Genomic DNA, 25,001 nt, shown 5'->3' with positions numbered 1-25,001 from the left:
CCTGCCTCTGTGTAGGAACCTCGGCTGGGACAAATGGGACAGCTCCATCCCTTACAACTGGAACACTCCGTGGTACTACCTGGACGTGTCCAAGTTCGTGAGGAAACACCAACTGGAGGGAGTTAAAACTGACTTGTGGAAGACAAAGACAATCTACTAGCTCATTAGAGCTAAAGACGATTTGGAGCCGATTCCGGGGCTCCCTTCAGTGACTGCCAAACAGGTCTGGGAGAATGTGGCCTCAAAAAGGCTCACAAACAGACACAAAGACCTGTCGTGGATGGCCATTCAAGGAGGTTTGCCCCTCAGGTCATTCATGCACTCCCGGAACCTGTGCAGGTACAGACATTGCCCCAGGTGCATCATACATGAGGAAACATCTATGCACCTGTTTTGGGACTGTGCCTGTGCTCAGTTGTTGTTGGATGCCCTGGAAAACGAACTGGAAAACTGTGTGCCAAGGAACTGTCTCACGTACCATTCGGTACTCTACGAACTATTCCCTGGCACCCACACCGTTGGGGCGATCCAGGAAGCCTGGCGCCTTATTAACTGTGTTAAGGACGCTTCGTGGCTAGCCAGGAACCACCTCATACTGCCGAGGGAGAGGATGTCCATCTAGGACTGTTGCAGGCTGGTTCACAGCCTGCTAAGAGACTATTCCATCATGGACAGCCCTTATTAACTGTTGTATTATTGTATAGTTTAAATGCATAGTGCAGTCTGAGAACTATAGTGTAGGCTGGCCTGTGCCATAGTTCTTCGACTGCACTATACCGTCTGCATCTGTACTGTGTTTTGGCTGTGCTGCGACACGGTACTTATGTTTGTCATGTTTATGTATGTTTTTTGCTACTTTCAAAAAATCTGTTCTTATCAGTTAAATATCTGATACGCTCCCTATCTGGGGGCCATATATTAAATGGATTTTTAGAACAGGGAGATGGAAAAGAGCTTGCTCTGTCCACTCCACACATTGACCCGGTATTGCAGTACCTCCGGGACCGGTGCACCTTTCCTATTCTGTATTCCAAAAATAGACTAATGACGACTTCTTAGCTTTTCCCCAGGATTTGCAAAGTTCTTGTAGCATTGATAAACTCCTTGATTTTGGTGGATTTTGCAAGCAGGCTTTTACACTGTTGCAAGATTGTATTCAAGCGTTGCTGTCTATTCCTTGCAAAATGCTACAATGGACAAATAAAATGAATAAAAGCACCTGAAAACTACTGTGCGGAGTCTTGTTTTGAGTCTACTTCTTGTCTCCATTGAATTCCCTCCTTCTGCACAAGGCAAATTTAAACGCTGGGTGACCATTTGGATGTGAGGCCTAGGTAGGCCTAATTCCTGAATGCTAACTAAGTACGAACGAAGAAGCATTCCAACTTTGAAATTAATTCCTAAATTCTTACCTTATTATGATCATCTTTTTGGCTTGTCTTTTCGACCTGGTCTTGTTTGGAAATCATTTTTATTTTTGTGGCAGTGGTGTCCACGCTGGCTGCAGGAGGTGTGGATGTTTGCTGTAGAGGCACTAAAGGCACAAGCTCAGCTGTATGTATATGCTGCATCTATCTCCTGGTGTGTGTCTCCCTCAAGTGGATGTCAGTAAGCAAGCCAAGCAAATGCAGTCCGTACAGCCAAGCACATTGTGACATCACGTGTGTCGCATAATGATGACATCACATCTGTCGCATCATGATGACATCACAGAGCCCTCACACATTAGTGAAAAATTGAAATCTGCCAGGATGAATGGGTTGGTTGAAACAATCCAGATTTTAGAGACAGGTTCAACGCAGCCAGGGAACCTTCCATTGAAGAATGAATGTCCCACTGCTTAATTGATGAAGTGCATAGCATTGTGTAAGTGTGATAAGTACGGAGCCAGGGACAGACAGACGGGCGGTAGACGTCTGGTGGGTGTGGTTGTTGGAGGCGGACCAAATGCAAATGATCGTGCATCAGCCAGCAAGACAGGAGAGAAAAGTCACGATGCAGTAGTGAGTGATGGAATGTGGTTGCGCGCGCGCGCCTGGGTGACTGCCTGCTTGTCATTCTGGATTTCTCCCCTTCTTCTTTGCTGGGGCCACCCCCGCCAAAAGTCAAGTCAACCTGCAGATAGTATAGAGTAAGCGTGTGGGGGGGGAGGGTGATTCTCCATGATGGATTGTAGATCCTGTTATCTGATCCTCCCTCGGCCCCTGTTCGAGTTATTGCTTCTCAGCCTTTTGTCTAAGATCAGGTACGTTTTGCGTGCCTGGTCTGAGCCTTGGGATTCGGGGTTTCCCTTTTGGGGGCCCTGGTAGTTTCATGAGGAGTGGATCTTGACTCTTGCTGGGGTCCTTGTGGCTGCCAGGATGTCCGGTGCTAAAAACACCTTCCGCATGCAGATGGATGGAACCGTAGGAGGTCAGCAACGTACACTGATGCATGTATGGCATAAAATTCTGGTACCTCTGGCCCAAGTGGAGAAGGAGGATCTATACTGCATACAGGAATTCCATACTGCTGGAACTTTCGATGTGACGTTCGTCTCACCTGAAGCCTGCATCACGACATATGAGAGGGTAAGAGCCCATATTAATGAGCCACTCCTGAAGGGGTTTACCTTGCTGCCATTGTTTATGGGGGCAGAGCGCCCTCTGACCTTCCATATGTATGACCCCTTTGTGAAGCCGGGTCAGATCAAAGCCTTCCTGACGCGCTACTGCTCATCTGTCCGTGGCGGTGTACGCCTCCAAAACTATGTGGGTATTTTTAAAGGCAAGATGAGGTTCTGGGTGAGACTGCGCCTGGACCCTGGGGGGATTGGGGGTGTCATGCATCCACCCGCAAATTTCTCCATTGGAGGAGCAAGGGGTTTTTTGTTCTACCCGGATCAGCCCTTATACTGCCGCAATTGCTTGTCATTTGGCCATACGAAGGATGCCTGTATGAAGGGGAAATGTTGCCGGAATTGCAGCATGGCGAATCACGAGGCTGCGCACTGTCCCCAAAGAAAAAAATTTGATCTGTGTGGAAGCCAGAACCACCTTATGCGTACCTGCACCAAGTTTATGGACTCCCCTCCAACTGCTGCCAGTTTTCTGCAAAAGCTAAATAACCCCCTTATGGCCCCTGTGTCATCTTGTCTGTGGGTGTTTCACTTGTGCACACATCTGTTATTGCCAGCACCCCGGCCGGGGCTTCTGGTACTGATTCAGTAATCATGCCCGCCAAGAATGTCACTGTAATGGCCCCTGCTTCGGTGTCTGGCGCCATGGCGCCACTTTTAACTGATGACGAGGAGCCCGCCCGGCAAGTTACAGAGCACTGGGTGAGACGCGCTGCTACCGCTGCTCCTGTTGTGACCGCTGCTGCTGCGGCTGCCGGGGGAAGCGCTACGGAGATCGAGGAAGCGCTAAGCCCCGTCCCCCGCGGCAGTGCAGTAATAGACTAATACCCATCCCAGCCGCCTGTCAGCCCTGCTCTGAGTCCCGCTGTGGGGTCCCGTCGCGGTGAGTGGACAGAGTCCTCTGATGCAGACTCAGAGGGCTCTGTTGAATGGGACACTGTGTCCGGAGGTGCTGCCAGTCCTGAGAGCTCTGCCTGCCCTACTCCTGATCTGGATGCCTCCACCCTGGTGCGCCCTAAGAAAGGGGGTCCTCACTCTGGTCCTGCAAAGCGGCCACGTCTCCAAGGTACTGTGCCTGTCTTGCCTACTTCCAATCGTTATGATGGGTTGCTGGAGGAAGGGGAGATGGAGGTTGTCTCTACCGCTCCAGCTGTAAGTGCTCCTGCTGAGAATCTAGATACCCCTGTGTCTGTGCCTGCTGTGGGGGATCTGCAGGGGGGCTCTCCTGCGGTCCCATACTTAGATGCGGAGGATGTACAGTCATTTATGGAGACCTGTACGGGGACATGATTTTGTTAATGTTATGCTGCATTACTGTTAATGTTATATCTCCTTTTTCTAATTCATCCTGGCTCATTTCATTAATGCTGTTTCCCTGAATGTTCGGGGAATTAAATCCAGGGCCAGGAGATTAGCCGTGTTTAATGACCTCTTGTTGCATGGGGGGGATATTTTCTGTTTGCAGGAATGCGGTATTATTGATGCGCCTGATGCTGCGGACTGTCCGCATGGTGCCACTGTGTGGTCGGGCTCTCGTAGTAATAGGAATGACGGTGTGGGAGTGTTAGCAAGGGGAAGGGATATTTCCTTCCCGTCCTATACTGTCATCGAACCTGGTCGTTTCGTGTTAGTTAATGTTTGCTACCGTGGTTTTCAGTTTCGCCTTATCAATGTATATGCTCCGGCAGACAAAGTTGCACGGAAGGATCTGTTTGATAAACTTGTTTTCTTTTTACCGGGTAGATTACCTGTTATAGAGGAGAAAAAATGGTGAACCGAGTGTCACTGGCGCTGAATCCGTACGGATGTGTAAAGGACCCCAAAAACGGGATCCTAACACCCCTGGAATGGGGTGGTGTACAAACTGGCTGAATAGCAATAGGTATAAAATCACAAATACATATTTATTAATAAAAACATACAATACATAATGACTGCAAGTGCAATGTGAACTTATGAATTCCAAAGGTGACTTGTGCTTTTTTTAAAACCAGCAAAGAAGCTCTCACCCTCTCTCTGTGTTGCGGTGGGCTAGCTTATAAATAAGCTGATGTGGTCCAGGGCTGAAATAGCCAAGCACCACCGCAAAAGGATTATCAGCATAAATTCACCTCCAGTTCACGTGTTTGTCCTCAGTCCAAAGCAACGCGTTTCGGTTCCATAGAACCTTTCTCAAGAATTGAATGAGGTTTCATATCCTGAAGCGTCTTTTATACCTAGTTAATGAGCTACTCAATTGATTAATCAACATTGTTGTCACTTCCGGTCTCTAAAAGCGGTAGTGACATGTATGCGTTCCAGTCTGTTTTTCCATCAAATCAGTCCCATAAAACACTTTTTCTCCAGTGGTACATAATATCCCGCCTTACTATAGAACACACTCTCTCACTTATATTCGGAAATATGTACAAATACACCGCAGTTTAAGAGCGCCGTGGCGTCCGCTATCGCTGGCCGGAAGTTGTTAGGGCCTCCTGCTCTGTGCTGCCACGTCGTCATGGCAACCGGGAGACAAGTGCTAGCGGAGTAACCTGAGCGTAGCGGATACTCCGGTTCGGGTCTTTTGCTGTGCAGTGGTTACAGGCTCTGTGCACGGCAGGGGATCCGGTGCTGGTTTTTGTGCTCACAGTCTGTGAGGTCTGAGTGGGGCGTGGACAGCACCTGCTATATAAACCCTCTTCTCAGGTTAGGCAGATGCTGCTGAATCTTTGTTGGTTAGTCAGTTCCTGAAAGCTAGCTAGTACTGTGTAAACTTTGTATTTGTTTGTTGCTTACTGCAAATAGGCCTTGGGATTTGGTATTACACTCTGCCAATCCAGACCTAGCAGTAAGACTGGAGTCAGTCGTTTAACCTGCTGGGGTTCTTTTGCTACTCTGTGAACCTAGCAAGTTTGCGGCTGTATTCTCAGACTTGCCTGCCAAAATCCTTTCTCACTGTGCAAGGTGTTCAGGTGTCAGTTTAGTGGCAGTAAGCTGAACCAGTGCACTGCAAGTGAGGACTAGGATTGTGGAGACTCTCCTTGTGTCTATTATTCCATCTCTGACCAAGGAGTTTACTGCCACACCCGTTGGTAACCCTTTAGGGTTTTGCTGTTGCCCTTAGCAACAGCATTTCGGGTTCTCTACGAATTAAATCACTACATCTTGCTTCTTTCCATCTGAGCATTCCTAATATTAGGGAGACACCCAGTTTCTTAGCCTTTGGGCTTCTCTGTTCACTTTGTGTTTATTTTGTTACCCTATCACCTTCTGTGTATGTAATGTAATATTCCCCAGTCTGTGAGTTCATTTGTTTTGCATCCCTCACCGTTCAGACACCAGTACATTCCTGCTGGCACTGGTGTGCATAACAGAAGTCACGTGAGCGCTATCTCGTATCTACTTCCTGCCGTGTGTACCACGTGTTCTTCACCCTCCGGAAGTGACGGTGATGCGGTTCATACATGCGTTCCACACGGAGCCGTAAGGATCCATTACAAGTGCTGAAGCTGCTTTCTCCATACGATGAAGTCACTTCAGCCATCTTGCTTCAGGGATAAGGTGCTCTCGTGCATTAGCTGGGAGCAGCCGGGAACACCCACTTGTTACCTCTCTTTGTGGTACTTAGTATTCCCAGCCTGTCCATCCCTGTTACCCGAGTGGGGTCCCATACTGGCTCCATAGATTCCATATTCGAACATACATAAAGGAAAGGAAATGAAAAAAGATAAAAAAGAATAAATTAGAACCATTACATAATTGACCTATATTAAAAATCTAAAAGGACCATGAAATGAATCTGTGAATAACATTAAAATCTACACACAGGGGACATACATATTTACACGTGGCTTTAAAAATGTGTATTAGTCTAAAAAACATTTTAATTCAAAGTCTACGTTATGCCCCTTTGGTTTCAAAGTGTCTAAGTTAAATATCCACTTCATTTCACATTGTGCAAGTCGCTTTTCCAAAGTTTTGTTCTTCCAATTTGGTTTAATTTGTTGTAGTCCTAAAAATCTTTTAAGATGTCCTTCACATTTATTATGTGTGGTTCTAAAATGATCAGATAGGGGGTGGGTCTCCAACCCCTTGCGAATGTTATATATGTGCTCCGCAGCCCTAGTTTTCAAAGGGCGCGATGTCTTCCCTATATATATCAATCCACATTGACATTCTAGTAAATACACAATGTTCCGGGAATGACAAGTCACAAAATCATTGATTCTATATTTAGAACTATTCACTTCAAATTCAGTAATTTTACGCGGTATGTCCTTCTTACTTGTGGTGCGGCACATAAGGCATGCCCCACACCTGTGGAATCCCTTATTGCAACTTCTGACCCCTGTATTCTCCGTTAGACTACTCTGGACCAGATGGTCCTTCAAAGATTTGGCTTTTTTGTATATGAACACCGGTTTGGGGGGTAAATGTTCCCCAAACACCGGGTCATCGTTCAATATGCGCCAATTGTCCCCGAATATATTTTCAATCTTCTTGTGGTAGCCACCGTATCTTGTGATGAAGGCCCATTGATACGGATTATCTCCTTGTTGGTCTTTTCCTTTTTCTATTAACAGGTCCTTTCTATCTATTTTGTGGACCTTCTCTTTTGCTTTTTCCAGGAGTGCATCATCATATCCTTTCTCACGAAATCGATTGGTCATTTCATCCATCTGTAGGTCCAAGATCGCCTTGTTCGTACAATTTCTTTTCAGTCTTTTGTACTGGCCAACTGGAATATTCTCTAGCCATCTGAAATGATGCTCACTGTTGATTTTCAGGTAGGCATTAGAGTCCGTTGGCTTACGATGAGTTTTCGTGCAGATCTGGTTATTCTCTATGTATATACTCAAATCCAAAAAGGACAATTCTTCCTTACTTTGGGTGTACGTAAGAACAATATTGAACTGGTTACAATTAAGCATGTTCTGGAATTCATGAAGGGATACCTCACTACCTTTCCAGACCATGAAGATGTCATCTATGAACCGCCACCAGCATACCAGGCCCGCCCCCAGCCCTCTCAAAGGGTCCACCGTGGACGCTTCCCAGTAGACAATATAGAGGTTGGCATAACTGGGGGCGAACCTGGTGCCCATGGCGGTCCCCCTGATCTGCAGGTAGTAGGTACACTGGAAATAAAAATAATTATTTCTCAAGATGAGGTCAATGGATTCCAAAATAAATTCCTTAGTGGTGTTGTTGTATTGACTTTTCTCAAGAAAAAATTCCACTGCTCTTTTTCCTTTGTCCCAATCAATAATCGTGTATAGCGAGCTAGCATCTGCACTCATTAAAGTGCACTCCGTGCCCCAATCAACAAAATCTAACTTTCTAAGGACATCTCCTGTGTCTTTCAAGAACGCCAAGGTATTGGTGACCATCGGCTGTAAAAAGGAGTCCACCACAGCGGACAAATTGGATGTGACGCTATTGGTGCCCGTAATGATCGGGCGTCCAGGAGGGTTGGATATATCCTTGTGGACTTTGGGCAACACGTAAATGGTTGGCATAGATGGCTCATCAATGCGAATGAAGTTTTTTTCATCCTTAGTGATAGCCCCATGGTCTACTGCCTTTTGTATTAAATCCTCCATTTTCTTAATGATATTAATGAGGGGATCTGATTTTAATTTCTTATACGTGTTCTTATCGCCCAATTGTCTCTCTATCTCCTTAATGTAATTATCATGATTCATGATAACTACTTCCCCCCCCCCCCCCATATCTGCAGGTTTCACTACAATATCTTTGTTTTTCTGTAGATTCTGTACTGCAAGGAATTCTTTTCAATAAATATTTTTCTTTTTAGTCTGTGGTATTTTCCTTAGTTCCAAATGCTGCCTCCTTTCACATGTTTAGGATAGAAATGTGACTTCTTCCTAAACTTAGGTCGTTCTATGGAGTCCTCATTATTGGCGGTTCCTTTACCCATAAAAAATTTCTTTAAAGAAATTTTACGGATGTACTTCTGTAGGTCCACAAATAATTTGAAGGGGTTGGGATCACTTGACGGTGCAAACTTCAACCCCTTTAATAACACACTCTGTTCCTCTGGAGTTAACACATGAGTGCTAAGGTTGAATATTTTACTCTGCATATTGTCACTGTTACCCACATCATTTGAAGAGGGTCCCTCCTTGGTGGATCTAATGGATTTGGGTCTGGGTTTTTTCATTCCACCTCTTTTACCCCGTTTGGTGCGTGTATAAGTTAAATTAGTTACTCCCTTCTTGGGATCCAATGCCCTCTCTCTAAAAAAGGACGACTGGATTGCGGGGAGGAAACATAACCAGATCTAACACTCCCTGTGTTCCTTTCTCTTTGCATATATCCTGGATCAAAACGCGGACCATATCCTCTCCGTGGATTTATTTCAGTCCTCCTGGGACGGGTACTTCCATTTCCCCAAGATATGGATGAAGGTTCATCTCCATATCTTTTCCTAGGAGTCTTTTCATACTCTTCTATTCTACTTCGGGTCGATCTCTCTGTATAGTCTCTATCCTGGGACTTTGATTTATTTCTAGTCCCTCTCTGAATGACTGCCCTTTCCTCATCACCATTTCTCTCCCTCCTTGTTTGTCCAAAATCCTTTTGCGGTGGTGCTTGGCTATTTCAGCCCAGGACCACATCAGCTTATTTATAAGCTAGCCCACCGCAACACAGAGAGAGGGTGAGAGCTTCTTTGCTGGTTTTAAAAAAAGCACAAGTCACCTTTGGAATTCATAAGTTCACATTGCACTTGCAGTCATTATGTATTGTATGTTTTTATTAATAAATATGTATTTGTGATTTTATACCTATTGCTATTCAGCCAGTTTGTACACCACCCCATAGGGCATTGCCCCATTCCAGGGGTGTTAGGATCCCGTTTTTGGGGTCCTTTACACATCCGTACGGATTCAGCGCCAGTGACACTCGGTTCACCATTTTTTCTCCTCTGTACTATTGGGAATTGGTGTTTTTTCCCCCACTGAACAGTGTGTCTGGGCAGCTTTTTCTGTTTCACTGCGCAAATCCTGATATTGTATTAATCAGATTACCTGTTATGCTCGTTGGGGATTTCAATTGTGTGACTGGTAGTTCTGATCGGCAGAGTGCGAGTCGTGTGGATGTGACGGGTAATATGCTTAAACGTTTTATTGTGGATTTCCATCTTGTGGATGTGGCACGTGTGTGTGGTGTGTCTGGGCCGCAGCCTACTTATCATGCGGATAGAGGGCAGATTTTGTCTCGTTTGGACTATATTTTATTAAGTAAGGGTGTGCGGTCTGTCTCGTTTGCTCAGCGGCGTGTGGTTTTTTCGGACCATGAAGTTCTAGCGTGTAAGATTGAGTGTGTGCGTGATGAGAAGTTTGGACGGGGTGTTTGGAAGTTGAATGTGTGCTTGCTTGATGTTGAGTGTGCGTAAATGTTTTAGTGTGCAGTATGAGAAATGGCGTTTGCAGAAGGCTGACTTTGCGTGTGTGCTTGAGTGGTGGGACTGGTTGAAACGTATGATTGGTGCTTTTTTTCGTAGGATGGGGCGTAATGTGGATAGAAAGTAGAGTGAGCAGTATGACTGGGCATTGAAGCGTTTGGATTTTTTGTATGAGTAGGCGTAATATTGGTGAGGAAGTTTCGAATGATGTTGCTAGTGTGCGGAGGGAGGTGAATGCGTTTTTGGATACGAAAGGACGTCACAGTTGATGTATCACGCGAAAGTGGAACATATGGAAAAAGATGAGACGTGCAGTCGTTTTTTCTTCAAGAAAGTGTGCAGTGGTCATAGGGATATGAATGGGCTTTTGGATGAGAGTGGAGTGGTGGTTTGTGATGTGAATGGTATGTTGTCTGAAGTGGAAATGTTTTATCAGAAATTGTATGAGCGGAAGAGCGTTGATGCAAGGATGGTTCGTGAAGTTTTGGATGCAGTTTCTGAGCAAGTGACTGAGAGTGATTGTGATATGCTGGTGGATGATGTGTCTGAGTGTGAGATTGAGTCGGTTTTAAAGAGTATGTGTAAGAATAAATCGCCTGGTCGGGATGGTTTGCCTGTTGAGTTTTATTTGAGTATGTGGGACATTGTGAAAGCGGATTTTGTGGAAGTTTTACGTTACATGTTTGTGAATAATAGGATGACTGATGAGATGAAAGAAGGAGTGGTTGTTTTGATTTATAAGAAGGGTGATAGGACGGTCTTAGCTAATTGGTGGCCTATTACTTTATTGAATGCTGATTATAAGGTGTATGCAAAATTGTTGGCGTGGCGAATGAAAGGTGTGCTGGAGCAAGTTATAGGGGAAGAACAAGTGTGTGCGGTGCCTGGGAGACGTGTGACTGATAACCTTATGTTATTTAGAGATCTGATTGGTGATTGTTTGGACCGTAAGCAGAGTATGTGTGTGATGGCTCTTGACTTTGAAAAGGCGTATGATAGGGTTTGTCATGCTTTCATGTTCCAAGTGTTGGTGCGAATGGGTTTTTCGAGTGGTTTTGTACGGAAGGTTAGCAGTTTGTATGTGGATGCTTTTAGTCCTTTTTTAGTGAATGGTTTTTTGAGTAAGTATGTACGAATTGATTCAGGGGTGCGGCAAGGTTGTCCTTTATCGCCAGTTTATATGGATGATGTGGTGGTTGTGAGCCAAACAAAAGCGTCTTTGGATAGAGCGAAGTTGCGTGTATCTTTCTTTTGTGGTGCGTCTGCGTTTAAAGTTAATTGGGAGAAGTCTAAGATTAAGTGTTTTGGGACTGAGTCTGTGTATGAGTCACCTGGAATGTGTGATTGATGGTTTGAAAGTACTTGGTGTGATTTTTGATGACCGTTTGGATGGCAGGGAGAGTTGGGATGTAGTTGGACGTAAGGTTGCTAAAACTTTGAATTTTTGGAGTCTACGCAAGTTGTCGGTTTTTGGTAAAGTTTTAATTATCAAGGCAGTGATTTGCCGATGTTGCAAATATTTTCCCACCAGGGAAGGTGTGTCTGAAGAAATTGAATCGGATGCTATTTTTGTTTTTTTGGAGTGGACGAATGGAAAAGCTGAAGCGAGAGTATGTGATGAAATAATGTAAGAATGGGGGTATGTCAGTCCGGATTTCTCCCTCTTCTTTGCTGGGGCTGCTGCCGCCACCAAAAGTCAAGTTAATCTGCAGATAGTATAGAGTAAGCGTTGTGGGGGGAGGGTGATTCTCCATGATGGATTGTAGATCCTGTTTCGGCTGTGCGGCTCCCTTGGCCCATATTCGGGTTATCGCTTCTCGGCCTTTTGCCTTGGTCTGGGCCAGGGGGTGTGAGTTGGGGTCTTTCCGTGAGACCTCCTGGAGGACTTTGGACGAGGAGGGATCGCCGCAGGGCTGTTGCCCTATTTTTTCTCTGCATGATGGCAGGATTGAAGAACACCATCCGTTTTTTGTTGGAGCACAAGGGGAGAGACTGACAGTGCTGCATCTTGGTTCTTGGACCGCTAAATGTCCTTCTCAGGACTAAGCTGTACCACCGGGCCGAGAAGCTGAAAGACTGCAAGCTGAGACTGTGAGGAGAGAAGAACTTTGACTGAAGAGGGAGAAGGCACTGCATCACCCATTAGCTGCAGCAGACGGTTAGACTTGTTTGCTCTGCCCTCTGGAGAATCTACCCACTCCTCTGCTAGTCAAGACTATGAGGAGAAAAGGGACTTCGACAGAGAAAGCATTGCATCATCCCTTAGCTGCACTGGAGGGTTAGACTTGTTTGCTCTGCCCTCTGAAGCCACCGCCTCCTCTCTTCCTCTTGATGCTGACACAGACCCTTCGTCCCGCCTCCAACCTAAGTGGGGAGAAGCCGAAAGAATGGCCTCAGCTGCTCCAGCATCGGGGATGGCCTCAGCCTCTGTTCTAGCCCTCCTCACCGGGAAGAGGCCCGGGAACAAGGGAAAGAAGCCAGCTGAAGCTCGGGCTGAATCAGCTGCTTCTACCTCCACTATGCCCCTGCAGCACCACCACAGTGGAGCCCAGCCAGGAACACTCCAGGGCCCCTCCAGGCTTGGAACCCTGGAAGTGGCAGATGGAGGTGATGAAGCTGAAGGAGGTTGATGGAAGGATGCCGGATATGATGACTGAAACCTTTAGCAAGAAGATGGTCTTCAAGCAGGTATTCTCAATGGCTGAAACCCTCAGCATCCAGAACAGTAAAGCTTCTGCAGAAGGAGATAATGCTAGAATTGCAGTGAGCCGCCCAAGAGATTTGAAACAAATTCAAAATCTGAAATACTCTGAGGACCTGAAGAAGAGGAATAAAGATGATTTGTTTGCAACACTACAGCTTGCATACCAAATAGAATTTATTTGAGTCATTGATATTTTTTCAAGTTCTTGTTGTTTTAGCATGGAAAAAAAGAAATAACAAATCTAGCAAAAGATCTTCTAAGCATGGCACAAAATGATCCAGCCACAAACCAGATGATTTCATACGACACAACTTTCAACCTTGGCAATTTCTACGTTTCTAGCTTTGTACTAATAAATACTACTTTAGAAAATAATCCAATTTTTCCAGTTGCATTTATGATTCATGAAAGGAAATGTAAAAAACACCATGAAAAATTTATAAGTGATCTTTCACATTGTCTAAACCTGAGCAGTATTAAACCTATCCCTGTGGTGACAGATCATGAAAAAAGGAATAATGAATTCTTTCAATAAAGTTGTACCCAACATTCCACTAGCTTTGTGTGGAAATCACATCTTAAAAGATGTTGAGTGTTGGAGGGAAAAAGGATGACATCAAAGTTTTAAAAGATCACATAGAACAATTGTGAAATTCAGATAGCAAAGAAGAATGGATACTTAAGCATGAGCAATTAAAAATACTTTGGTCAGAGTCTTTTAGCAATTATTTAGAAAAATGCATACATGTACTGATGCTTCTATTTCCAGTCGATTTTATACCAAACAGTTCCAAGCATTTAAGGAGAAAACATCAACAAATAATGTCAGTGGTTCTCAACCTCGGTCCTCATGTACCCCCAACAGTTCATGTTTTCCAAGGTCTCCTCACAGGATTGCAAGTGAAATAATTTGCTCCACCTGTGGGTCTTTTTAAAATGTGTCAAGTGAGTAATGAATACGGAAAACACAAGCTGTTGGGGGTGGTTGAGAACCACTGTGTTAATGCATGAATCACATGTTAAACGATGCTACAGACTGGAAAAAAATACCTTTGGACAGCATTCTACTTTGTCTTGAACATTTACAGTCATTTTACTTGTATGCGTTCGATAGGGCTCACTATGTTCTCTGGAAATTTCAATTGCAAAACACGTTTCAGGATCTTTTGAAAAGGCCAACAGAACATACATTTCCAGACTATTTTCCCATAGAACAAATAGTTTCAAAAGTTAAATCACAGATCCTGATACACATGTACCAGTAAATACAAATAAGCAATCATACCAAAGAATGACACAATCATCTATTGCTAATTTATGCATAGAAAGACATTTGGTTTCTCTGAATGCACAGTTACAAGTGTTTTTAGATAAAAGCCCATTTAAAAAAAGAAGTGTGCACTGTCTTTATATCACCAAAGCCAACTTGCTCTTGCAAAGGCTCTGGCCTTTGCTTTCATATCATCGTCGTCCAAAAATCAACTGGAATTTATACACAAGACACATTTTCATACTGCTTATCAATTTTGAGAAACCAAGTGAGAAAAAGGCTCTATGAAGGAAAATCAGGTAAAAACAAAAACGCGCAAAGAAGATTATGCATATAAAACAGAGGCGGCGCCTGATTCAATGCTTGCACTTAGTACCTGCTTCTTCTCAGACCACAGAACCATTTTCTTCCAAGGAGTCCTGAGCAATGGTTTTTTTATAAGCGTAAAGGGAAAATATGTAAGCTGAGAAATTAGAGGCTCATCTCTCTCCTGATAATGGACTACAAGATCCTCGCCAAGTTACTCGACAACAAGCTGAAGGCTGTCATCGGACAGATAATTCACAGGGACCAGACCTGCAGCATCCCTGGTCGCAGGATTGCAGATAGCCTTGCCCTCCTCAGAGACACAGTCCATTACATCAAGGACCGGAACATGCACGCGGCTCTGGTCAGCCTTGACCAGGAGAAGGCCATTTACAATATCTCACATGAGTTGATGGGCAGGGTACTGCAGAAATCTGGGCTTGGTGAAATATTTTGAACGTATGTTAACCTGATGTTCCTTGATATTCACAGCTCGGTGTTGGTGAACGGCTGGAAAACTAACCCCTTTTCTGTATTCCCTGGGGTCAGACAAGGCTGCCCTCTTTTAACTCTTCTTTTTATTTGTGTTATATAGATCTCATGGCTGTATGCATCAGACAAAAACCAGAGATCAGAGGGATCATTGTATCAGTGAGAGACCAAGTGTTCACTCTATATGCACGACGTCACCATCTTCTGCGCAGACCAGAATTCGGTGACAGCACTCAACCCAGACACGTGAGAACTTCGGCTGAGCTTCAGGGGCAGAAGTCACCTGCAGGAAGTCAAAGGATATGCTTTTCGGAGAGTGGCACCTGTCATCCTCTGAACCATTCCCCTTCGCTATCAAGCCGGACTTCATCAAAATCTTGGGAGTCTGGTTCGGTGGTGAGGGTGCAGTCCTAAAGTGCTGGGACGAAACTGTTGACAGTATGACAAAAAAATGGACTCTGGAGCCTAAGAGAACTCACCATCGAGGGGAAATCACTTGTGCTGCGCAACGAGAGTCTTCCCGTTCTGCAGTACACTATGCAAGCATGGCAATGGTCTGCAAGACCATCACAAGGACAGTGATTCACTTCACCTGGGGCTCCAAGATGGACAGAGTTAAGTGGTTAGTTATGTACAAGGAGCCCCTCAAAAGGTGGAAAGGGAATACCAAATATCCCCACCATGCTGTGAGCGTACTTTGTGTGTAAATGCATCCGCAGTACTTTGTGAGAACTTTAAAAACTCTGCAGGAAACTCCACATCCCGTTTCTACCTCCTACACCTTTGGAGGGTCATTGGCTGGGACAAATAGGACAGCTCCATTCCTTACAACTGGTAAACCCCCTGGTTCTACCTGGATGTGTCCAAGATTGTGAGGGAGCACCAACTGGAGGGAGTTAAACCTGACTTGTGGAAACTTAAGACTATCCATAAGCTGATCAGAGATAAAGATATTATAGAACCTATTCCAGGGATCCCTTCAGCAACTGCCTAACAGGTCTGGGAGAATGTGGCCTCCATGAGGCTCACAAATAGACACAAAGACCTGTCATGGATGACCATCCAAGGGGGTCCGTCCCTCAAGTCATTCTTGCACTCCCGGAACCTGTGCAGGTACAGACATTGCCCCTGGTGCCTCGTTCACGAGGAAACATCTATGGAAAATGAACTTAAGAGACTGTGTGCCAAGGAACTGTCTTACGTAACACTCGGTACTTTATGGACTATTTCCTGGCACCCACACTTATGGGGCAATCTAGGAGGCCTGGTGCCTTATGAACTGTGTTAAGGACACTTTGTGGCTTCCCAGGAATCGCCTGCTAAGAGACTATTCCATCATGGACAGTCCTGAGGAAGAAGAGGACTAAACCCCCCTTCTCCTGCCCCTCTACCCTTGTTTGAACTGCATAATGAGACTTGGGAATGTGGCCCCTTTCCCTCACTCACAATGTTTGTTGTTTTATTGATGTCTTTCTATTTATTGACCCTCCGCTTATATGTGTCTGTCTTTCAATAAAGCTTTGGGCATGGGATTCCCCATCTCTCTCCATCTTAGCCCCCCAACACCCATAGCCTTATTAACGGTTGTATTTGTTGAAAGTTTATATACATAGTACAAGTCATAATTTATATTGTATGTTTGCCTTATGCTGTTGTTCTTGAAATGTACTATACTGTATGCATTTGTATTGTGTTTTAGCTGTGCTGTGACACAGTGCTCGTGTAAGAGAAAAACATTTTGCTATCCCCTTACACTGGGCTATTAGACCCAGACATATTTGTCATTATTTATGGGGTGGGTATGGGGTACGATTTTCCGTGTTGGTATGGCTAGGCTGCTTCAGGTTGGCACACCCTAACACTTTATTAAAACTTATGGTTTTCCCTGTCACATTGCACTTATGTGCTTCTTATTAACCCTTACTAATTTTCACCTGTGTGCTGCCCTGGGGTAGCCGACATGATGGGGTCCCGCACCCCAGACCACACCCAGTATTAGGGACCCCCAGTGACAGACGCCTTGCCCTTTCGGCCTGGTGGCTTAAACCTATATCTGCAGATATACGCAACTAAGATCTCTGTATTATCCGATTATTATGTAGTGTTATTTCTCACTCAGTGTGCATTAGGGATAGCAAAATGTTTCTCTCTTACCCAGAATTACCCCTCCCTTTTAGAACCTGAGTGACATCACAATCTGATTGAGCAGCTTGCCAATATATGTGCATTGTAGTAGAGAGGCATGGATGGGTCAGCATTAGGAGGGATTGCTGACTCCAGGTAAGCTGGCTCTCAGATGCTGTAGGAGCCATTATCATGTGTCCTTACACTGGGCATTCAGACCCAGACATATGTGTAATTATTTATGGGGTGGGTGTGTTATTTTTCAATCGGTGTGCATTAGGGAAAACAAGATCTTTGTATTATCTGATTATTATGTAGTGTTATTTCTTACTCAGTGTGTATTAGGGATAGCAAAATGTTTTTCTCTTACCCCTCCCTTTTAGCACCTGAGTGACATCACAATCTGATTGAGCAGATAACCAATTAATGTGCATTGTAACAGTGCTCGTGTGTAATGTCTTTACATGTTTTTTGCTTCTTTATGCAAATGAAGACTGCTCTTTCAATAAAACAAATCCACTTCCTTGGTCTTGGCCAGTGAGAACTCTATATGTACATCTCTATGACCCCTACACAGTTGGATTTGTTTGTGTGTGGTTTTTTTTTTTGTCACTTTACTGCACAGAAGTGAAAGGCGGAGTGCGTATGGAAAATGCTTTTGGAATCTGAGATAAAGAAATGCAGAATCTATAAGAAAACAGGACATGAAGCTGGAAAGTACCCAGAGGCAAGCAAATGTGATATTGCTGCAGACCATATGGCAAGAGGATGTCCTGTGTTTAAGGAACAGTAGCAAAAACTTAAGACTGAAAATCAGTCTGAGTCTCAGAGTAAAAATGAGATGGAGCGGACAGTCTGTGAGGGTAATACACCTGCTTGGTAGCCAGGAATCAGAATGTGCGGAAATGCCAGTAGCAGAGTCTGAGTGTGTCTAAGAAAGGGTTAAAATCCAGTTCTAAAAATCTTTCTTGCAGTCAGTCTGAAGAGGCAGAATCTGTGAAATCTGTAAAGAACACAGAGTAAAGTATACTCTCTCGGTGGGGCACTCTTGTCAATTAATACTGTTAAAATATCATTTTTATGTCTGGACTCACAACTAGACAGAACAAACATAGAACATTTAAATAATAATAAAATGCCAAAAACCTGTAGTTACTATTTTACATTTTCACCACTTGCATCAAACATTTATTTTACAGTGATGTAATGCGCCTTACAAAGATTAAACACACTACCATCAGTGTGCTGCTGAATTATCAGTTGTCATGCTTCTGTAAGATTACCAGTTTCCTACTGTCAGTATTCTTGTTAATATCCTCCACATTGCTAGAAGTAAACAGAAGAATCAGCACTGTTTTTACATATGCATTGTGGAAATTAATATAGCAGTCACTTTTGATTTCCTGACGAAGCCGCCCAAGGTGAAACATAAATGTAGAAGGCTCCATAGGCAACCTGACCTATTGTTGGTAACCTGACCAGCTATCAGAAAGAACGCCAAAAAAGTTATGTATTATTTTATTTAAACTGCATAGAGTTCTGTGTGTATATATATTTTTCACATTTATTAAGATTTTTTACATTTTCACATAATTTTCAAATTTACATTCATAATGAATATATTGGAAAATGAATGTCTACATTTCTAGTACTGATATTGAAGTTATATTATCTCTCTTTTCAGTGTGTAATGGATATATTTAATGTGCACATTTCTGTCACCACATACACTCGCTCACTTCTCCTAAGGTACAAGGACAAACAAGGGTGACAGAAGAAGAAGCAGCGGTGAGTGGTGACTTTTGGTGAGGCTTTGCATATTCTTAAACTACTTTCTATATTCACTCTATGGAAAATAATCACTTTCTGACATCTATTTCTCTTGACTGTGATCTTATTTATTCTTGTCTATATTTCTGAGCTCTCTCATCGGTGACCACAATTGTGGAAGACGATTTCTAGTATTATACCGAAAGCAGAAGCTCTCCTTTACTTCTTACCATTCACACTCACTCACTGGCCATTTGCATCGATACGGATAGATTCATAAGGCACAGGCGAGAAGCAGCGGTGTGTGGTAATTCTGTTCTATATGTACTTTTCAGTGTTTAAATATAATCTATTAATTTTCTATTGCAATTTGCAAACCATTGCTTGTTGAATACAGATGATATAATACATTTTACTAAGGGCATCATTTGTATACAGTATCTATAAGAATTTTCTTTTCAAAAAGATACAATAATTGAAACAAAGCATACAATTATTTGGCCATAACCCTGTAGTATGTTACAATAAATTAACTTATTATAATATTATAAAAGTGGCTGCTATCACACTTCCGGTTCCGGGTGCATGGAGTGAGCACGGCTGACTCGCAGCTCCGCTCTGTGCCCGGGCTCTTTAGAGTTTGCACGGCTTTTCTCGGCCTTACCACACTACATCCATAATGCTACACACTACATCCAAGCTGCGGATGACGATGGACAAATTTGTCACCCCATCGCAACCGACCCGCTCTCAGCTACAAACGCAGAGGCAGGTGAAGCGCGGCGTGGACCCCGCAATGGCGCCAGACGCAGGCTCACAGGCGACCACCCCAGCTAGCAAGAAGATGGCGGTGGAGGCTGACGACCTGACTGCCTCTCGCCCACCTCGATCCCCTGACTCGCCACTTACCTACGCGGATCTGGTGGAAGCGATCAATGCAGCAGTGGGCCCACTACTATCAAAGGCGGTGAGTGATATTTCCTCCCCGGTGCAGCAGCTTCATATGCGCGTTGCTACCACTGAGAACAGAATAGGCTCCCTGGCTCATGATATGGCTGACCTGCAATGTGACATTAAACGTCTTGAGAAACAAAATTATACCTTTTTAAATTGTATGGAGGATATTGAAAATCGCTTGCGCCGTAACAATGTGCACATAGTGGGGATCCCTGAATCTGTTAGAGGGCCTGCTTTGGAGCATTTTGTTAAACATACTCTCCCCTCAGCTGCTGGGAATACAAGACGCCTGTAAAGATATGATCATTGAACGGGTTCATAGAGTAGGTCCACCATTGCGCCCTAACGATTCACGCCCACGAGTCACTATTTTCAAGTGCTTGAGCTATACGCATAAATTGGAGATATGGAAAGCCTCCAGGAAACAATCCTTCATAGATTGGGAAGGCTAGAAACTGAGGATCTTTCATGATTTTTCCACCGAACTAACTAAAGCCAGGAAAGCTCTCTCTCCTATCTGCACCCGGCTAGTTGCAAACAAACAAAAGTTTGCCATGATATACCCTGCCAAGCTGCACCTGTTTGATAAAGACAGACATTATGATTTTCTCACCCCAGATGACGCTGCTGATTTTCTTAATAATATGGCCACGGGCGCCACTGCAGATATTTCTGATCCATGATTTAAGTTAATGGATCGTCACTCTGTCTTTTTGTTATATATTATTTTACCAGGTTTAACTCTCATATGCCTAATGCGTTTACTGTTACGAATCCCTCCGCATGTTATATTAAGTTTAGTATGGATGTACAGACCAGTTCATTCCCGGGGTCAGGTGGAGCTTGGCTCCGGGTTAACTATTGGGTTTGTACCTAACGCTCTCGCTAATGATGTTTTCTTCCACTATCCAGAAGTCATGTGATTTCTATACGACGATGTTTAACACGCTGCGCGTGTCTACTACCTTCTCATTTGTGCCTTTGTACTTTAATTTTCAGTGTGTCATTGTGTTCCCCTTCCCCTCTTTCTACTACCTCTTCACTACTATACTTAATCTGCTACATACATATGTTGTGTTTCCACCCTCTTTACGCAGGTAGAGTCAAGTGTGCAAAACTGAGTTATACATGGCTGAAATTCGTATAGGATCTATAAATATTGGAGGTTTTAATTCACCTGCGAAGCGCAGGAAAACTCTAGTCTATCTTAATTAATTGAAGATAGATATAATTTGTATTCAGGAGGCCCATTTAATACCTACTGAAATGCAGTAGTTGCAGATGCTTGGCTGGAAACTTCTCGCGTTTGCCTCTTATACCTCCAAATCACGAGGTGTGGTTATCTTAATTAAACGCTTGATTCCTTATAAATTGATTCACACCTTTTCAGACCCTGCAGGACGATGTTATCGCACACATTTCTCTATACTCACAATTATTCACGATATGCAGTGTATATGCTCCTACTGTCTATTGTAAAACTTTTTTTCACTCCCTTATTGCAAAACTGACCCCATATTTAGATGGTTCTCTTCTGCTCTGTGGAGATTTTAATCTTATATCAGATGTATATCTTGATAAATCGGCTATTTCTAGACGCGCTGTTTCTCTGCCTGGGTTGGGAATTCCCCAGATTGCAGCACAACTTTCTTTGGTTGACATCTGGAGGGTTTCTAATCCTACAGTTAGGGAATACACATGTTTGTCCGCTGCCTACAATACATTTTCCAGAATAGACTACCAGCTAATATCTCAAACCTTGTTCACAAGAACGTCTGCAGTGGAAATTGAGCCTATATTGATCTCGGATCATACCTTGCAAAGGTTTGACCTTAGAATCAACGATGAGAAATCTAATAATTCCTCATGGAAATTCCCCTCTCATCTCCTTTCCTCCCCTTTTAAACAGCTGCTTCTTGACAGCTGGAAAGATTTTGATTCCAATAATCGGGAATGCGCCTCTCACAACCCCCCATTATTTTGGCAGACGGCTAAATCCGTCTTGAGGGGTAACATCATATCATACACTGCTAGATTGGACAGGGCCTACGCGACTTCTTATATTTCCCTACAACAATCACTATCTTCTACATATGCAGATTATCATCGTGATCCTACCCCCAATAATAGACATGCTTACATTACTGCCAAAACTCATTACAATTAATTTCTGGATAAGAGGGGCAATAAATACCTTTATAGAATGGACTACCACTATCATAGGTTTGGGAACAAATCTGGGAAACTCCTCACTAATATTTTGAAAGGTTCTAGATCTCCAACCACAGTACACCCACTTAGAAAAGCTGATGGTACGCTTACTTCATCTAACACACAATTACTTGAGGTTATGGAAGGTTTTTATACCGATTTATACTCTGACCCCCTTCCCCAACCTCTGTGGAACCAGTGGACTCATTTCATGACTCCCTGTGGCCTCATTTGACCTATCCATCACTTACGGATGAGATGCGAGAATCCTTGGTATGCCCTGTCACTCCGGGAGAGGTGTCAAAAATTATCAAGGCCCTGAAACCAGGTAAAGCCCCAGGGCCGGATGGCTATAGTGGTAGTTTTTATAAATTTCTACATTCTGACATACTAGCACCTCTGGTCCTTATGTTTAACGATATTCTGAGTTCTGGTACTGCTCCCTTGTATTTTAATGCTGCTTATATCAAACTTCTCCCTAAACCAAACCGTGATTTAACCATGCCTGGTTCTTACAGGCCTATCTCTCTGTTGAACTCAGATTACAAGATTTTAGCCAAATTGTTAGCAAATAGACTCAAGGAAACTCTACCACGGATTATCCACCCGGATCAAACCGGCTTTATCCAAGACAGGCACTCTGTTCTGAATCTTCGGAAGGTGTTGGCAGCCAGGACTACACTGGCTCCCTCCCCTCGGGGATAATAGCCTCTTTAGATGCAGAAAAGGCCTTTGACCTTATCCTCTGGCCCCATCTCTATAAGTCTATGGTCCGATTTGGCATTCCTGTTGCATTTGTTCATTATATTCAATCTTTATACTCAAACGCTAAATCACAAATTTTATGTAATGGTCATATTTCGAATTATGTCCCCATTTTTATAGGCACGAGGCAGGGATGCCCACTCTCTCCTCTCCTATTTACGATTGCGATAGAACTGCTTGCAATGGCACTCCGTGACTCTTCGAATTTCAACGGTATCCAGATATCCTCCTACAAATTGAAAGTATCGTTATTCGCTGATGATAGGTTACTCTACATTACTGACCCCCAACACTCCCTCCCAGCTATCATGAAATTGATACATACCTTCAGTCAAACCTCAGGATATAAGACAAATATTAACAAATCCGAAATACTACCACTTGGCTCCTATACTACTGATATCTCCATATCCCCGCTTTTTTAAAATTATAACATTTCTAATACCCAAATCAAATATCTGGGAATACAGATTACCAATAGAACTGACAAATTATACAAGGCAAATTTTTCTCCTCTCATCCAGAAAATCTCTTCTCTCATGTCCTCGTGGCACTCTTTACCTCTCTCTCTACTGGGGAGGGTGGCTGCAGTTAAAACGATTATATTTCCTAAACTGTTTTATTTAATCCAAATGTTGCCTCAGGCCTTGTCCAATCGGGATATTTTATTAGTGAAATCCTCTATCTCTTCTTTCCTATGGGGAGGGAAACGTCCCAGGATTGCATACCCAAAGCTGACCTTACCAAAAGTCCAGGGAGGCCTTGGTGTCCCGGATTTTAAAGCATACACGCTGGCGGTGTTCTTTAGATATGCCAGTGATTGGTTACTAGGTAACTCGACATATACGGATAATTCCCTTGACAGAGCCGTCTTTTCACCATACTCTCCGGCAGCTATGCTACATTTAAAATCTTCCGATATCCCTCGTTCTATTTTCTCTAATATATTATTTCATGACACCTATTTCAACTGGATTAGCCTTAAAAATGTTTAAAGAGATTTCTGATACTCTCCATATCTCCCTATCTGGGGCAACCCAGCATTCTCTATGTCAATCTACAACTGATCCACCCACTGCTGGAGGAAAAAAGGACTGCTTCTTGTGAACAGGGTTTTTGATCCTGGAGGTTCTGTTATGTCTTTCCAGGACTTACAACAGACATATGCTATCCCGAACAGTCATTTTTATTTACAACTTAGACACTATGTACAATCCCTCCCATTTACCCTTTCAACGTCTCCAATAAACGATATTATACTTGAGTCTTTACAGAAAATCACAATACGGCCTTACAGAGTGAAGCACCTATATCTCCCATTAATTGATACTAGGGTACCTACCCCTATTTACTCTCCCTTTTTTTTTAAATAATTGGAAAACAGATATTCCTCTCCTACCAGATCACACTGTTAAATATCTAGGGTTTTATACTAAAAGTTATAAATTCTTAAGGTCAGCGTACCTTCAGGAAGTTAATTTCCGTTTTCTGCACAGAGCTTATATTGCCCCTGCCCAACGGAAATACATGACAGCAGATGCAACTGGTGAATGTGTGAAATGTGGTATGGTTAATGCTAAATTTTTTCATTGTACTTGGACTTATTTCAAGGTTCGTAGATTCTGGAACAAAACATTGCTTTTCTTGAACTCTGTCTTAGGTCTGAGATTGTCACTGGTCCCTGCTGCATGCTTACTATTACATTTTGATAATTGGTCGCTGGGACAGTTCTCTTATGTTATAGTCCCCTTTCTTGTGACAGTTCTCACGCTAGCAAAGAAATTGATTCTAATCCACTGGATTTCAAAATCGGCTCTATCTATCCAAGAACTTAAAGCCAAACTCTTACAATTGGTTTATTTTGAAGCGAGGTCGCTTCTGCTGAATGAAGATATCTCTGCAAAATCCTTCCACAACAAATGGGACTTCTACACCTCCTCTTTGTACTCAGACTCTCGTGCTCTGATTGCAAACTATTTAGGTTCAAAAGACTGGTCTAGAGTTATTGCACTGAATTATATTGCCTAATGGTATAACGCTACTTTACTCCACTGACACCTCCCTTATACTACAAACATGTTTACTGTATATTGCCCAATGTCTTTTTAACGCACTGCTGGTTTGATATAGTCTTATCGTAAATATTGACTTAAACCTGGTATGTTTTACTGCCTCATTGTATGGTTACTACGTACGTTTGGGGATGATTAGATATGTTTATGTCTCTTAGCATTCCTTCCTTCTCCTTTACACATCTCTTCTCATCCCTAATCCTTCCTCTCTTACCTTTTGTGTCTGTCCTGTGTAATGTTTGTCTTTTATTATTATTTACTTCTCTTCCCTAAATTGTTCTTGCATATTGAAATGTCTATATTCA

The 25,001-nt window shown here is 43.4% G+C and overlaps 1 non-coding gene across 1 annotated transcript; it reads left to right on the top strand.

Moving 5' to 3' along the window:
• The first annotated feature begins 832 nt into the window (after positions 1-832).
• Positions 833-1,018, top strand: LOC134899742 (U2 spliceosomal RNA). Its single transcript, XR_010173359.1, has one exon. It is a non-coding gene; the product is annotated as a U2 spliceosomal RNA (small nuclear RNA).
• Positions 1,019-25,001: the final 23,983 nt, after the last annotated feature.

Source organism: Pseudophryne corroboree, chromosome 3 (genome assembly GCF_028390025.1).
Source record: "Pseudophryne corroboree isolate aPseCor3 chromosome 3, aPseCor3.hap2, whole genome shotgun sequence".
Taxonomy (NCBI): Eukaryota; Metazoa; Chordata; class Amphibia; order Anura; family Myobatrachidae; genus Pseudophryne; species Pseudophryne corroboree.
This window is presented reverse-complemented; position numbering and strand designations above follow the sequence as displayed.